The sequence below is a fragment of the Tasmannia lanceolata genome, unplaced genomic scaffold (assembly GCF_043159265.1).
Source record: "Tasmannia lanceolata isolate RefF3 unplaced genomic scaffold, GAP_Taslan_0.1 ptg000020l, whole genome shotgun sequence".
NCBI lineage: Eukaryota > Viridiplantae > Streptophyta > Magnoliopsida > Canellales > Winteraceae > Tasmannia > Tasmannia lanceolata.
The window spans coordinates 26,129,604-26,146,217 of record NW_027518697.1 but is presented as its reverse complement, the minus strand read 5'-3'; the positions used below and the strand labels follow the sequence as shown (position 1 = coordinate 26,146,217).

At 42.7% G+C, this 16,614-nt stretch overlaps 1 protein-coding gene across 17 annotated transcripts in view; it reads left to right on the top strand.

Moving 5' to 3' along the window:
- LOC143854105 (pentatricopeptide repeat-containing protein At2g29760, chloroplastic-like) overlaps positions 1 to 16,614 on the top strand; it is a 37,545-nt gene that overhangs the window by 7,344 nt on the left and 13,587 nt on the right. For 4 of the 17 annotated variants that reach the window (XM_077363882.1, XM_077363873.1, XM_077363874.1 and 1 more), the window contains one exon: positions 3,965 to 4,066. The exons of 10 other annotated variants lie outside the window; for them this stretch is intronic. The gene's annotated coding sequence lies outside the window, so the exon portion shown is untranslated. Of the gene's footprint in view, positions 1 to 3,430; positions 3,616 to 3,964; positions 4,067 to 16,614 lie in introns of all 17 variants that reach the window. 3 more of the 17 variants (XM_077363878.1, XM_077363871.1, XM_077363872.1) reach the window with 1 other exon arrangement.

The following is a 16,614-nucleotide window of genomic DNA, read 5'->3' as shown; positions in this document are numbered from 1 at the left end:
CCATTCATATAATTGACCAGTCACTTTTGTAAAACACAACCACCCAGAATTAATTTTTTGGGTTTGTTGAGGGAAAATAATCAGATCCACTTTAAAAGTATAGGGAACGATGAACAATAAGAATAGTTCTACTAACAGTTAAAAGCATGTAATAAAATAAGAAGACCAAAAATGGAGAACTTTCAACCCAATTCACATTCCACTTTCAATAACAGTTAAAAGCATGTAAAATTAGATTCTCCAGTGGATTTTCAAAAGAATAGATGAAGGAATTTCAATCCAGTTCACACTTTCTGTTTTCCTTATTAGCTAGAGTTCACAAATGCATCACCTCAAGATCAATAAAAATAAAACAAGAAGACCAAAAGGAAAATGGAAACCCAGGAACTTGTCAGATTGAAACAACACTCGCCTCGAGAATAATGAAAACACATATAAGATTAACATTAAGAAGACAAAAAAAAACCGCCTATGAAAACAGAAGTAGAACGAAAGCCCATGAATGTACCATTTTGCATTTTTTGAAACAATATTAAATCTAAATCAAGAAGACCAAAAACCCCAAGAAACGAACAAACGAATAAGAGGGTTGAAGACCCCCACAATAATTTCTAAAATCCCCTTCAAACCAGAAATGAGAAAACCCCCTTTCTCGTGTCTGCTAAGAGAGAGAGAGAGAGAGAGAGAGAGAGAGAGAGAGAGAGAGAGAGACCTTGGCCGGAGGCGGTTCCGTTCCTGTCACGGTGTCGCTGTGTCTTGGTGAGATGAGAGAGGGGAGACGAAGGTGGAAGTCAGAGAGAGATAGGCTAGGGTTCTAAACTTCTAATTTAGTGATTTACGAGCAAATGGGTTTTCACTGTTTTGCCTTATAAGTTATAACTTATAACATTTAAAAAAAAAAGAATAAATGCGGGTTTTCGGGTCGGGCCAGGTTTTCCACCTTTAAAACCGGCCCGACCCGAGAATCATTTGGGCTTTGATAAGTTAAACCCGACCCAACTAAGAACCCGACCACTTTGAACCCTACCCACGTTTTTTTCGGGCCGGGTTGATGCGGGCCGGGTAAAACCCGACCCAAGTTGCAATCCTACTTTCTTGGCATAGAGGTTGCCTACTCCACTAGAGGCATCTCCCTCTCTCAAAGGAAATATGTGTTGGATCTGCTTGAGGAGACTGGTTGTCTTGGGGTGAAACCTGCTTCTGTTCCGATGGACCTAAATGTGAAGCTTCTTCCAGAAGGAGATTTATTAGATGACCGTGGCAGGTACAGGCTATTGGTTGGTAAACTCATATATCTTACAGTCACCCGCCCAGACATATACTTTGTTGTTGGCGTCGTTAGCCAACATATGAGCTCACCACGTACTTCACACTGGGCAGCCGTGGTTCAGATTCTGCGTTACTTGAAAGGAGTGCCAGGGAAAGGCCTCCTATTCAAGAAGTATGGGCATATCAAGTTGGAAGGATTTTGTGATGCAGATTGGGCAGGATTTCTAGCACATCGGAGATCAAGTATTGGATATTGTACTTTTATTGGTGGAAATTTAGTATCATGGAGAAGCAAGAAACAGGACATCGTTTCTATGTCCAGTGCCGAAGTAGAATACAGGGCCATGTCCCATACAAGTGGAGAACTTATTTGGTTGAGGTCTCTCATATCATAGATTGGTTTTATTCCGTCTTCTCTAGCTCAGCTTTATTGTGACAATAAGGCTACGATCCATATAGCTACTAATCCTGTATTCCATGAGAGAACCAAGCACATAGGGGTTGATTGTCATTTCATTCGCCAGAGAATACATAGGGGCGAGATTCATGTTTCCTTCACTCGATCCATGGGCTGACTAGCTGACATCCTCACTACGCCCTTGAGTAAAGCAAGATTAAATGATATTTGTAACAAGCTTGGAATGTACAATATCTACATTCCAGATTGAGGGGGAGTGTTAGATGTGTGTGTGTGTGTTGAGTAATACCTAAGGGCATAGTGATCTTTTTATGTATGTTCTCTCTTTTATATAAATACATAAGTGAGGGGGAGCATTCCCTAACTCACCAATTTCTCTCTCAACAAGTACGAAGATAAGTTGAAGAATTTGGTTTTGAGGTGTTCTTCACTGTGGCACTGGAAGAATGTTTTGTTGATGTGGTTGCTTGGCTACTGTGGCAGCCGAGATGTCTGTTTAGAAGTTTGGAGGTATGGAATATATGGTGTGATTTTACGGTCGATGAGGTTTGGTGGGAGATCTGGCGTGTGCCTTCTTATGCTTGGACTGTTGAAATCGTTACAGAGATTTGTAGACACATGATGAGGTTGTATTCATGGATAGATCTTGTCAAGCAGGGATCAATTGTGAGGTGGCGAGACTTTGTACTAGGCTCGGTGGTGCTTGTCCTGATGTCCGTAACCTTAGCCTTGCGATGGATGGTTACATCTTTCGGGTGTTGTTGGTGAAGGTTCGACTGGGCCAAAGTTGATCAGAATTCAAAGTGCTTCTGCGGTTGGCTTGCCCTGTTAGGAGCGGATTCAGTGATAAAATCCCCGGAGCAGTAAGGTAGGCTGTGAAGGAGTGAAGGTGCTGGAAAATCAAGGAAAGAGTGAAGATGGGAGAAGAGGAGCTATAACCAGTAAGTTTATCAGCCCGAAGAAGGAAGAGAGAAAGGTGGGACCGAAAAGATGCAAAGGAGAGAGTGGCGAAGGCTGTCAGCTATGAGCAGTCACAATACTGCTAACTGACAGTCCCTTTGGACTGCAACAGCTGAAAGGAAGAAGGAAATCAACAAAGAGGGGAGGAAAGAAAGAACAGGGAAGAAGAAAGAGAAAAGAAAAGATAGAAAAGGGTAAAGGGAAGAGAAAAAAGAAGCTAAGAAGAATGGAAAAAGGATGAGGATGGTGGCTGGAACAATCATGGACTGTAATTCCAGCAAGACGACTGTGATAGGGAAAAACTGTGGGGTAGGAATGGAGGAGAGGAGGGAAAAGGAGGATAAAGATGGAGAGGAGGGAGAAGAAGAGAAAATAGGGAGAAGATGGGAGGAAAGATAGAGGAAGAGAGGGGAAAGAGGGGTTTTCTCCTCTTGCGGCAATGTTTGGAGAGGGTTCTTCCTTGCGGCTTCTCTTGGAAGGGTTTCATTGTTTTGTTCTTTTCTTGCTTGTTTTCTGCGTTGTTTGTACAGACCATCTCGGTCACCTTGTTGCTCTTTTTAGATAATAACATTTTCTATTAAAGAAAAAGAATTGGGTTTTAAGTAAATGGGGTTTTGACGAGTAGTATACTGACTTGAAATGAGGATGTTGGTTTATTGTTCTTATTGAATAGGAATTTCATTGAAATTCTGAAATTGGGTGCTTTCTTTTATGAGGGAAAAGGTGGGGGTTTGACATGGACTCATGGTGGTGGTTTTGGATATATGGTTGTAATGTGGACAGGGAGGAAGTTGTGGTGGTGGTGTGGGTGTTGGAGGTGGTGTTGCAGATCAGTGGTGGTTGGTGTGATTAAGGTGAAGTATGGACACGAGTCGTAGCAGCAGCAGCCCAAGAGATCGTAGGATCCGCACCGAACGTTTTTCCTACCGTGATACACCTTACAAGAGAGATTCACGTCGGGGTTTCAGGTTTTCTTGCTTCTATCTACACATACCCTTTTCTGACTTCCTATGTGGGTGAACATAAAATAAGAGTCATAGAACTGTTTGTGTGTGTTCTGATTTCTGTTGGATATGGATATACGCATTTTTGAAGCTTTGGTTTTTGTGGCATGTTATGTTTACTGAAATCTACATTTTGGGTCAGCCTATTTGATCAGAATTGCATGTCTCAAATGTATACCACCATCTTTTTGCCATTTATTTTATATTATCCAGTGTAGATCTATACAGACCATTCTGGTTTGGCATGATTTTTTTTTCTTTTCCATCGAGTTTAACATGCATGCTTTCTTTTTAATTTCGGCATTTTTCCTAGGAAGCAGAAATTCATCCCTTGAACCGAAACTGGATGTGTGCATAGGGGTTCAACTCGGGTCGATTTTTGGGAATTTGGGTTGATCTTTTCTTATAAAATCAGGTTGGGTCCGGTTGATTCCAATTCATTTTTTAGTAAAAGCTCAACCCCAGCTTTTCTGCATCCCATTTCAGCATCAAAATTAGTAATGTCCAATTTAATCTTTGAATTGAAGTTCATATCCTTGAAAGCAGCTCTTGAACCTGTGGTTGCCTTTCTATTAATCAGGCATGCTTTTTCCAACAATATCTGCTCCACCTTGAGTGGTTGTAATACTAGCTTTGTGCTGGCGGTTTTACTCTACAAGTATTGCATCTTTTCAAAATTATTTTTTGCAAAGAATACAGAAATACATAAATAACATTTATTGTTAATGTTCATTATCATACTACCCACTATAGAATTTCTTATGGTCTTTGACATGCTGCGACCTTTCTTTCAAGTTCTTTGTGCACAACACCTGCATAATTTAGCCCTTCTTAGGTTTTTTTGTATGTTTAGATTGAGAATGATATCTGTACAATTCTAGACAGTATTTTCGCCTCTTAAAATTAATCTCAAGTACCGAGCCCTAGTTATGAACAGTGTGTATTTTGTTGAATGGCATTTTTGCTATGAACAGATTGGTCACTATTTTTCTACAACTGTCTCGTAATCTTGTTAGAAGTAGCTGTTGCCACTGTGATGGAATTATAGGCTTCCATTCAGGGTTTATGTAATAGCAAATGGCCAAGTGGTTGATTCCTTCACTATCATCCATTGGATTTCACTAACTTTTCCCATTCGTGACATCTTTGTTGCTTTTTGAACAAGTAATTTATTAAGGAGAAAAAAAGGCCATGACCATACAATGGGGACAACTCCTTGTTTAATCGGTTCTTCATCTTTTCCCATTGAGTGATAGGTTGTTGCCCCAACTTCGGAATTCTTAGTTCAATGTTCCTCCACTATATCTTAGCATGGCCCGATAGCTTTATTCTAGCAAGTCATCGGCCATTCTATACCAGTAAAAATTCTTATATCGTAGCTAGACAATCGACGAATAATTGCGCATCAATGCTCCCGTTAAAATGTGGTACATATAATTTGACCCAATTTGGGATACCTTCTATATTATCATAAGGTTCATATATGTTCTGTTTGGATAGATTATGTATCATGATAATACTATTATTATATGGAGACATCCTAACCTCGTCTTTTAGCTCAGCAACATATCTTCCCTTAAAAATCCTGCTGCTTCCAGTAGTCATTCGAACCTAGCTCTGATACCAAATTGACGCAACCCAACTGGGAAGAAAACTTGATATTGTAGCTCTCAGACCAAATTGATGCATGACTAAAAGGGAAGAACACTTGCTAGTCGCTAGAATATGAATAAAGCATCACACCACATAGGGGCATCACACCCAAGGGTTGATCTTGGTGTCACGCCTGATTGCAGGAGACTCGCTCACCCCATTACTTTAGCAAAGCAATAATTTATTCATTAATTTAATTTTCTCTCAAATGAGGCAAAGGCCTACATATATAGACTTAACCAAGTGCCACTTCTACTACATCTCCAACCATATTGGACAAGAGACACCATTTATTTGTAGTAGCTAAAACTTGGGCCTTACTGAAGTCATGGACTCTTAATCACTTAAGACACAAACTCTTGGAAGAAAGCCCCAAACATAACAATGGCTCTCTTTCCACTTAAAATGTTTACAATACTTGATGGGCCCCACTTTTATGAGGTATTCACTTAAATGACTTAAATGATTTTAGAATAAAAAGGCCATATCACCATAGCACCCCTATAATTTAAAAGTATTCAAATAACACTAAAAAACTAATAGAAGGCTCTTTAAACACTAATGATAGGCCCTGTCTTCCTAATTTAACAACTTGGTTCTTGTGAAGGATGGTCCCCATCAGGTAATCTTAATTACCATCCAATTGTAACCCAATTTCCTTGTAAAATTTTGTTATGATCCATTATGAGCTTGCTTCCTGAACATATTTGTAGTCTTTTAGTTGATTTCTATCTCTTCGGAGTTAGCGAGTGGATCATTCAATTTGGGCAATGGCATCAATGACAAACTTATCCTTTTGATTTAGTTGAGTGATAGGGTTGCTAATTCTATTGATTCTCCTCACCTAATTTTCGATTTTTAAAATATCTACACATCAACAATCTTTAGCGTGATTTTCTTTCTGGTGGGACTTACCTTTGTGGTCACAATTGTATCTATTTATACATCCTTTCTGGTGTATCATAGTTCAGCTTCATGTTGTTAACATTGATCACACCCTCAATCTTCAGTAGCATTGTCGTTAACTCCTGAAGCACATTTACAGGCTGATATAGAAGCAGTCGTCAATTTGATAGAAAAATTTTGCTGAAGAGTTTTCAATTGGCTCCACCTATTTGATCACTTTGGTTTGCGTCGAGTGTTGTTTCTAACTTGTAAATTGTGTGTTGACATGTTGGGCCTCACTTACATTTAATCAGAAAAATATTGCTGAAGAGTTTTCAAGTGGCCCCACCAATTTGATCACTTTGGTTTGCATCGGGTGTTGTTTCTACCTTGTAAATTGTGTGTTAACATGTTGTGCCTCACTTACATTTAATCCCACATTTTAGGTGGATTTCTTTTAAATAAGAGTAACTTAGGTGCTTTTAACTGTCCCTTAAGTTGTTTTATGTGATATATGACGAAAAATATGGATATGTGTGTGTCGGTGCACCTACATTGAAGACAACATTGCCGATAGTCCGTGTCTCCATTGCATAGCAAGTTGGTGCACTTCCTCTCATCTTCGAATCTTACCATTTGTATATGAGATCTTTGAGGAGAGGACAGTGGGCTGCATAAGATTCGGACCATGACTGGAGCGTGGTTGGGCCCTTGAGATCCGAACCACGACGGAGAGGGCAAATGGGGTGCTTGAGATCCAAACCATGGCCGAAACCTAGGGGAGAGGATTGAGGAAGGCAACGAGGAGAGCAAACCCATTTTTTGGTTTTAAAAAAAGGTAATTTAGGAAAACAATGCAGTGACCTTTTTTGTAATTTTTTTTTGAAATGGTAGAAATTTTATTAATCACTTGAAAAAAAGACCGAGACGGTCAGAACAGTACAACATCAAAATAAAAAGAACACAATAGGGAACATGATAGACAACAAAAAGAACTGAGGAAGCTCATAAAAAATCTCAACCCTTGGTCTATTAACACCAAACCGAGCTAGCCAGTCAACATCTCCGGACTTGCTGGAAACTAACTGAGAAACCATCTCGAATCTCATAGATCAACGAAATGCATCTACCTTTTTTTGTAATTAATGAGAGCTAGTTTCCTAAAGACCAAAAAACAAATACATACTTACACAAAATGCCATTGAGAGATGGTAAATCATGTCTAGTGAAATTTTGTGAAGTTGCTAACCTCAACTGCGCATGATTAACCCCCAAAAGTCGCCACTGACTAGCGTAGGTAAAATAATGGCAGCCATTAAACCCTTCTTTGTTTTTATTCAAAAATTTATTTCCCCACCCCCCAGCCCGCGTGCACACACACAATCCTTTAATCGCCTAGGACGATGTGAAATGCCCCAACCGGTTGCCTCCATCTCCCTCTCCCTTTAATGGTTGAAAGCTTAAGAAAATGCAACAACCTACGAGGAAGAAAAACCTCACAGAGAGCTATTCCTTCCTCTCATTGCCTTCTTTTGTTCATTTATTTGAAAACCCCTGCCATTCAAAAGAAAAATTATTTGAAAATCCCGTTTCCTCTTTCTATCACTCACTCTCTTCAAGTTTTAGTACCTTTTTTCCATTTTTTTTAAAGAAGCAAACAAGAACGACTCGAGATCTTTGATGTTCGCTCTTGGAGCATTGCCTGTTGGTTTCTAGGGTTCAGATCTTTGATGTTTGTATTTGGAGCATGGTCGGTTGATCCTCTGAGGGTTGTGTAATTTGATTGTAAATTTCGGAGGTTTTCCTGATTTTGTAATTTCACTTTAAATTTCGTAGGTTCTCCTCCCTAGTGTCTTGGATGTTAAAAGTGTATATGTGCCTAAGGGCACTTTGGTCCTTGTACTCTTTCACCTTTATATAAATACATAAGTGAGGGGGAGCTAATCTCCAACTCACTACTTCCTCTCACTCTCTTCTCTCCTTTCCTCTCTCAACATGATATCATAGCCCTAGGGTTGTGGTGCCCTAGGGACCTCATCGAAGCACCTCCTTGCTTCTTCTTCTTCCTCTCTTGTCTCCCACCCCCCTCACCTCCACGCATAACCCTGACCCTAACCCTTGCCCCTCTCCCACTCCCATTCCCAACCCTCTCGCTACCACCTGTTAACCCCCCATCTCCACGCGTAAGCCCCCCTGGCTCTCCACTCACTGTCCCACCTCCTCATTCTCCACTTGCCGTCCCCACCTCCCTCGACTTGCTGTCTCACTCTCCACGCCCCCTCCATCCTCCCCAAATCCCTCATCCGACCCATCCCCTCCCTTCTGAAGCCGCCGTCCCCATCTCCCATTCACATTGTTGTATTCCCTCCCCTCCCTCCTTCATTAGACCCTAACAACCACCCTCAAACCTTAACCCTCACCGGACTTTGCACCCCTCCATTATTCCACTCTCCCAGGAGTTTCATGCCTTGAAACCCTAGTCTTGTCCTCTCATCTCATCTAACTCCCTTATCATACATTCTAAGGAGTTTCCCTTACCCTCTAATCTCCTTCTCTTGAATCCTTAGGCTCTCTCTACTCTCTCTTACATGGTCTAAATCCTCCATGTCATCCTCTTTCTTCTTCTCTGCTGCTCCGATCTCATCGGCTCGTTTATATCTCTTCTCTAGCTACTAGCCCTATGTCTGCCTTTGATTTGTCTTCTTTAGAGCGGCGGTATCATGTCCGGACCCTTCTTGTGATTTTTCCCTTAGTTCCTATGCTGTCGTAGTGATATTACGTTTATTTCTGCTATGTCTCCCCATCGGAGCCGCGGTCTCGTCGCTTGGCCGGCCATGTGATTTTTGCTTATCTGTTGTTTCTTTGTCGTCGTTGTAGTTGAGAGTTTCTCTCTATTTCTGTCATTATGGATCCTCATGTTAGTTCAACTCATATTATCGGATCGACTCCTCCACCTTCAGCTACGTTCTCTAGTATTCCCCTTCTGTGGAGGCTTCTTTCCCACAGATTACTTCCATCCCACTTGACGGGTGCATTCCATTCCCCATAGGAGTTCCCCCTCATGCGCAGCGCTGTATGTGGCCTCATGTGTCTAGTGCCCCATCTGTCCTGGCACGTATGTTGGTGGTGACCATTCTGGCCGTGGCGGTGGTCGCTTTGCTAGAAGGTGGGGCCGTCGAGGCCGTGATTCTGCATGCGGCCGTGTCGGTGGTGGCGTGGGCGCCCTTACTGCACTCATTGTCAGGTAGCAGGGCATACTGTGGTCGACTATGGTGAGCTTTTGTGCCTGCGTGCGCACCGGCAAGCACCTGTTGCGCCTTTTGCTCAGCAAGGTAGTTCACCTGCTTCTCTGCTTACTATATCCAGTTATTGGATTATTGATTTAGGGGCCTCCAACCATATGACGTGTAACTCTGCATCCCTTCGTTCTTTTAAGCCCTTTCATTCTCTCTCATACCGTTACTTTGGCTGATGGGACCACTGCTCATTCTTTACTGCTCCCGTTGAGAGCAGAATCATTCTGCCTGACTCTCAGTGCCTTCGGTTCCTCCTCCTCCCGCTGCTCTGAAGGTCTATTAGCGGCGTCCGAGGCCAGATATCCATCACACTACGCCCAAGGCAGCGTCTTCTCGGCCGGAGATACCGGCTCCTCCATCTCAGGTACCTCCTTTACCCTCTTCTAATGATTCTCTAGATTCTTCGATTGTATCACATTCTCGTTCCCATACGACTGCACATCCTATTTCTTCTGTTGTTTCTTATGATCATCTCACCTATTTGTTTCGCAGCTTTCTCTCGTCCTTTCCTTCTGTTTCTTTGCCCAGGTTTGTGCCTGAGGCCCTTGCCCATCCAGGTTGGCGTGCTGCTATGGGACTTGAGATGGCCGCTACTCAAGCCACTCATACTTTGGATTTGGTCCCTCTACGTCATGGTGCTTAGCTAGTGTGTTGTCGTTGGTTCTTTGCCATCAAATATCTGCCCTACGGGACAGTTGAGCGCCTTAAGGCGTGGTCGGTTGCCAAAGGATATATGCAAACATTCACGGTTGACTACACAGAGACATTCTCCTTGATCGCCAAAATTCCTTCGATTAGAGTGTTGATCTCTCTAGCCGTCAACCGAGGATGGCCCTTATATTAGCTGAAGACCTAACTGAGGAGGTTTATATGGAGCAACCTTCTGGGGATGTTGCTCAGGGGAGATGTCCTCCTCAGTTTGCCGATTGCGGAAATCCCTTTATGGTCTAAAGCATAGTTACCGGGGTGGGAAACGAATTCGGGAAACGAAACGTGAAACGGAAACGGGAAACGCATGAAAAAAAAATCCAGGGGAAACGGGAAACGTGAAAACAATAGAAAATCAAATGAGAAACGTCTTAGGAAACACATTAGAAGTGTTTCAAAAACGATAGAAAAACACAAGACGCGTTTACACACGATTAAATAAGTTTCTCATATGCTTCCCATGCGTTTCAGAAACATTTCTCCAATTTTGTATCATGTTTCGGAAACGTTCCCGAAACGCGTTTCCCGCGTTTTAGGGGAAACGAGTTTCCCACCCGCGAGAAACGTGTTTTAGGTGAAACAGGTTTCCCACCCGCCCATGGAGCTTTCGGCAACTATGGTCTAAAGCAATCTCCTAGAGCATGGTTTAGGAGATTCAGTGATGCTGTTATGCGCTTCGGCATGAGACAATGTGCGGTTGATGACTCCGTTTTTAGTCATCAGTTTGATGCAGGACATGTTCTTCTCATAGTGTATGTGGGTGATATTATCATTACTGGGAGTGATTCAGTGGGCATACAGAAGATGAAGATTTTTCTGCAAAAAGAGTTCTCCACCAAGGATTTGGGTTGCCTGATATACTTTCTTGAGATTGAGGTAGCCTATTTTCACTGTTACCTTTTTCTTTCCCAAAGAAAGTGTGTATTGGATTTATTAGACGAGACATTTTCTCTTGGGGTGAAACATGCTGCCTTACCTATGGACCGAATGTAAAACTTAATCCGGATGAGGGAGAATTGTTAGATGATCCTGGTAGGTGCAGGAGGTTTGTTGACAAACTTATATACCTCACAGTCACTCGTCCAATTATCTCATTTTCTGTAGGGGTAGTCAGCCAGTATATATTTTTTTGAAAATTAAAAAATATATGATGTTTTATCATTTTCTATTCAATTTTCAAAAAAATATATGATGTTTTATCATTTTCTATTTAATTTTCCAATCGGCTTACCAATTGGATGATGCTATAAGCTTTAACATGAAGGATGGACATGAAACAATTTGTTGCTTTGCTTTGTAAGAATGGACATGCCGTGTGGGTGGCAATGTCCCGACGGTAAGGGCTCCGGTGAGTGCCGAAATGGCCTGAATAAATGGTGGTGAGGGATACGAAGTGGATGAGGAGCTTCGCAATGCCACGACAACAACAGTTGAGAGGCTACCAATGTGGACAACAAAGAGAGGAGTGAATGAGGAATGAAAGAGGAGATGAGGAGTCATGTTGAAGGAGAGCTTTTTGGAATGAGGCAAAAAGAAGGGTTTACGGGTTGACACAACGATTACCTACTCCAGCTGGTACATTTACCAAAAAAGACTAAATAGGGGGGTGTGTGGCCGCTTTTGGGTTGGAAATATCTGTTCCCTATAGAAAGGAGACAAAAAGAAGGGTTGACAGGCTGCACAACTATTACCTGCTCCAGCTGGTACTTGGACCGAAAGGACTAAACGATGCGGAAGCGGGTTGTGGATGGCCACTTTTGGAGGTGGAAACATTCATTCCGTACACATGCATGCATATATATATATATATATATATATATATATATATATATATATATATATATAGAGAGAGAGAGAGAGAGAGAGAGAGAGAGAGAGAGAGATATGAGAAAATAAAGTATGTGCAGCTGCACAGATAAGCTATCTGTGCATGGGTATATAAAACACATGTGGCCCCACATTTTTGGGGTGATCCAAAGCATTCATTTGGAAGGCCCTTCCATGGATAGGGTGTGTACCAAAAATCAGCCCTGTAGGATCATCCTAACCCGATCAAAGGTGGAGGGGAAAATGGACACACACAATGTCTGTCCATTTTCTTAGGATGATACTATAGCGCTGATTTTTGGTACACACCCTATCCATGGAAGGGCCTTCCAAATGAATGCTTTGGATCACCCCAAAAATGTGGGGCCACATTTGTTTTATGTACCCATGCACATATAGCTAATCTGTGCAGCTGCACATACTTTAGTTTCTCATATATATATATATATATAAGCTTATCTACTCGTTCGGGTTAAAAACAGTGGGGGCCCACATTTTTAGGGTGATCCAAACCATTCATTTGAAAGGCCCTTACTTAGATAGGGTGTCCACAAAAAATCAGCCCCATAGGATTATCCTAACCCATCCAACAGTGGAGGGAAAAATGGGCAGATTCGTGGACAAGCTGTGTTTGTCCATTTTTCCCCATTTTTCCCTCCACTGTTGCATGGGTTAGGTTGATCCTATGGGGCTGATTTTTTGTGGACACCCTATCTAGGTAAGGGCCTTTCAAATGAATGGTTTGGATCACCCCAAAAATGTGGGCCCCCACTGTTTTTAACCCGACCGAGTAGATAAGCTTATCTACTCGACTGAGTACGCACACCTTTCCCATATATATATATATATTATATATATATATATATATATGGGATTTGCTAGGGACCATCACAGAAGGCATTTTGCGGACAAGTTGTTGTATGAGAGAGCAGCCACATAGGCTCGCTTCTGTACAGATTTTGTCTTATTAATCTGAGGTGGATGCTCTCTCATGCAACAACCAAGCCACGAAATGCCGTCTGCGATGGTCCCTAGCAAATCCTTATATATGTATGTGTGTGTGTCTATATATATATATATATATATATATATATATATATATATATATGAGAAAACGGTTCCTACACATATGTGTAGAGAGTTCTCTACACACTAGCTTAAAATACAGTGGGGGCCCACATTGTTTGGGTGATCCAAGCCATCCATTTTAAAGGCCCTCACATAGATAGGGTGTCTACAAAAAATCAGATCCATAGAATCATCTCAACCCTACGATTTGTGGACGTAAAATGGATGTCTTTAAACCTTCACAAATTAGTCCATTTTTTGCCTCCACAATTCGAATGGTTAGGATGATCCTATGGATCTGATTTTTTGTGGACACCGTATCTATGTGAGGGCCTTAAAAATGAATGGTTTGGATCACCCAGATAATGTGGCCCCCACTGTATTTTAAGCTAGTGTGTAGATAACTTATCTACACATATGTGTAGGAACCGTTCTCTCTCTCTCTCTCTCTATATATATATATATATATAAACTCTCTGTACACTTATACAATCAATTTCCTCAATTTTTCCCAACAGATCATGCTTCTGCTTCAGTGAGCTAGGGGGAGTGTCTCCTTCTCCAGGGGATTGGTTTGTCCTGTAAGCTTGTTGTCCCTGTTGACGAGTCTCTTTTCCGGCGATAGCTCTTGAGGAGCGAATCTGGGTCTTCTTCGTCGGTGTCCTCATCTGTTTCTAGTTCTTCGTCTCCTTCATCTTCTTCTTCTTCCTCTTTGTCTTCCCATCTCTTTTTCTTGATTTCCTCTGAGAGTTCCTCTTTGTCTGAGTCGCTTCTTTCTCCATTTTCAGCTTCTTCTCCATTGTTTTCTTCCTCTTCTCCATATCCCTCGTTTGTCTCCTCTGATGAGGTAGTCGCCTTTGCCCAGTACACTTCTGGCTCTCCAACCTCTTCTTCTGAGTCCATCCCCTCTTCCGTGGAGGAAGCGGCGCTGGAGTCGGAGGTTGTGGTGAAATCTTGCATGTGTTTCCCCCTGCACATTTTTTTTCTTGAGGTTTTAGTTACTGCTGGGGGCTTTGGATCCTTGACCTTCAACGGGGAGGGCGTATAATATCGAAATGGCCACTACGGGGGTTGTTACAGGGGCTAACAGGGTTCCGATTAGAGGTGGTGGGGTTCTGGGAAGAAATTTTGTGTTCCAGGGTAATCTGGGAGTTTCTCAGCGTGGGGGTGATTCTTTTGCTTGGAATAAGGTTAGGAGTAAAAGAGATCTTGGAATCGAAAAGGCTAAGGCTCGGAGAACCGCTGGGGGGTGGGGGGGATTGGAGATGTATTAGGTGTAAATTCAGAAATTTCCAGAGAAGGCTGGTGTGTGGCAATTGTGATAAGATTTGGTCTGGGTTGGATTTCAACTTCCCAATTGTTGCTCGTGGAAACAAGGCTATCGCTAGGGGTTTCCCTAGACCGATGGAGGCTGCAATCGAGAACTCGCAGGCTGGTACTGATTGTGCAAACCAGTTCTCTTTGGGAGTTTCCTTCAAGATGGAGTCTGTGTCGCTGAAATCTATTTGTAATGCTGATCTCAGTCTTTGGGGGAGGATCTGTGCTGGTTGGTCTGGTAATGTCCTTGCCCTTGAAGCATGGCTTCTTAGCAAAGGAGGTTTGAAGGGCTCTCTTTCAGTTCATAAGATTGATTCCGAAGAGGTAATGGTGTTTCCGCCGATGGGCGTCAATCTTTCGAGAATCGAAATGGTATGGCAGTTGGCTGTCAACTCTCCTTTTGTGGAAATTATGCCCTGATCCTCTAAATTTCCGAGGGAAGGGGCGGTGGACTGGTGGAAGTTTACGGGTGTTCCGCCTGAAGCTTGGTCTGTTGATAATTTCAGAGCTTTAGGGGAGAAAATAGGGAAAGTCCTTGTTTTGGATTCGTCCTGTGAAGAGGGTTCCGGGTACTCCTCGGCGATGGTCCAGATTGTGTCTTATGGGGATACTGGGAAATCTATGGTTATGCCGGCTTGTATTGATGGCTCTATCATGTGGATCAGGGCGGAGAGAGGATCACTCCTGTCCAATGTAAGGGAGATGGAGGATCTAGGCAGCAGCCCGATAATTATGAGGAGTCTTCGCGTTCAGAGACTGAATCTGAGGTTGAGGGTTCTACTGGTAATCTGTCTTCAGGTGCTTCTCAAGAAGAAGAAGACTCGGTGCACGATAGCATTATGGCTTATCGTGAACCTAGAGGGGTGCATGTTAGTGATGGTTTTGAAATTCAAAATGTCTCACCACCTGTCTTTAGATGGAGGAGTATCTGCGGTTTAAATGACATCTGTCGTGATCAACGGCTAGGATTCGTCTAGGGAAATTCATAGTTTCGTTGATATTATCGAAGCGCTCTCCCCGAGAAGTTGGCGATGCGTCCCATCGGTAGAATCGAATGGGTATGGACCAGTGGGCCCAGTGGACTATGTAACTCACCCAAGCCTGGATGGCCCATTACCTTTGTGCTCTGAGGTTAGGCTTGGGCCCAGTCTTGATTGTCCTTTATCCCCTACCCATTTTCCTTTTATTTCTTCAGTGTGCTCCAAGCTGGGCCAGACAGTTGCTGCTTTTAAATTCTTTGGTATCAGGCCTTTCTTAAGGGAGGTCTCTGCAAGTGGGTCCCTTGATCTTGGAAGGCTCGATTCTTTGGAGATCTCTGCTTCTTTTTCCCGGTGTCTGGAGTTTGAGGACAATGTTTCTACGTCTTCTATGGATAATTTTCTGGGTGTTACGGAGGAGTGCTCTGGGTTTTTCGCCCTTCCATACTCCAATGATGAGGATAGTGGTGGGAGCATTGTATCTTATCAAAATGAGGGTGATTCTATCCCATGCGTCCATGGATCTTTTGAGGAGGGACCGATTGTGCGCTGGAATGGCAATTTATCTAGAGGTTGCTCAGAAGAAAGTATGAGTATGGTGTTGTACAATCCTCCTGTTCATACTTCCAAGAATGTTGTTGTGGATGCTAAGGAGTTGAGCCTTGAACCGCAGCCCGTGGTATCCTTGGAGGAGGTGATTATTCCGTCGGGCTTTGGAGCAGATCATGAGGTGGACGCTATTGATTTTCTGGTTAACCATACTGTGGTGTTCTATCCGGGGTTGGAAGGAGATTTTAGAAGCATGATTAGGGTAGCAGAGGTAAGAGATCGGGATAGAGGCATTTCTCTGGGGGTAGTTTCTCCGGGTTGTCTCACCAGGAAGGAGAGGGAACTTAAGAGGTTGAAATCTGGTATTAATTGTGGGGGATCTCAGTCAGCGTGTGCGAAGGTAGGGGTCTCTACGGTGAGGAAGGCCTCTGGTCGTAAGGGGAGGAGGGGTATTAAATCGGTGAATTAATGAAGATCCTATCTTGGAACATTAACGGGTTGGGCGCATTGGAGAAGAAGGTGCAGGTTAAAGACATTGTTTTCAACCTTAAACCGGATCTTGTCTGCATTTAAGAGACTAAATTGGAGTCTATTGATAGAGTTGTGGTGAGAAGTCTGGGAGGTAGACGGAATGGAACTTTGCTTTTATTGAGTCCAATGGTGCTTCTGGGGGGATTCTGATT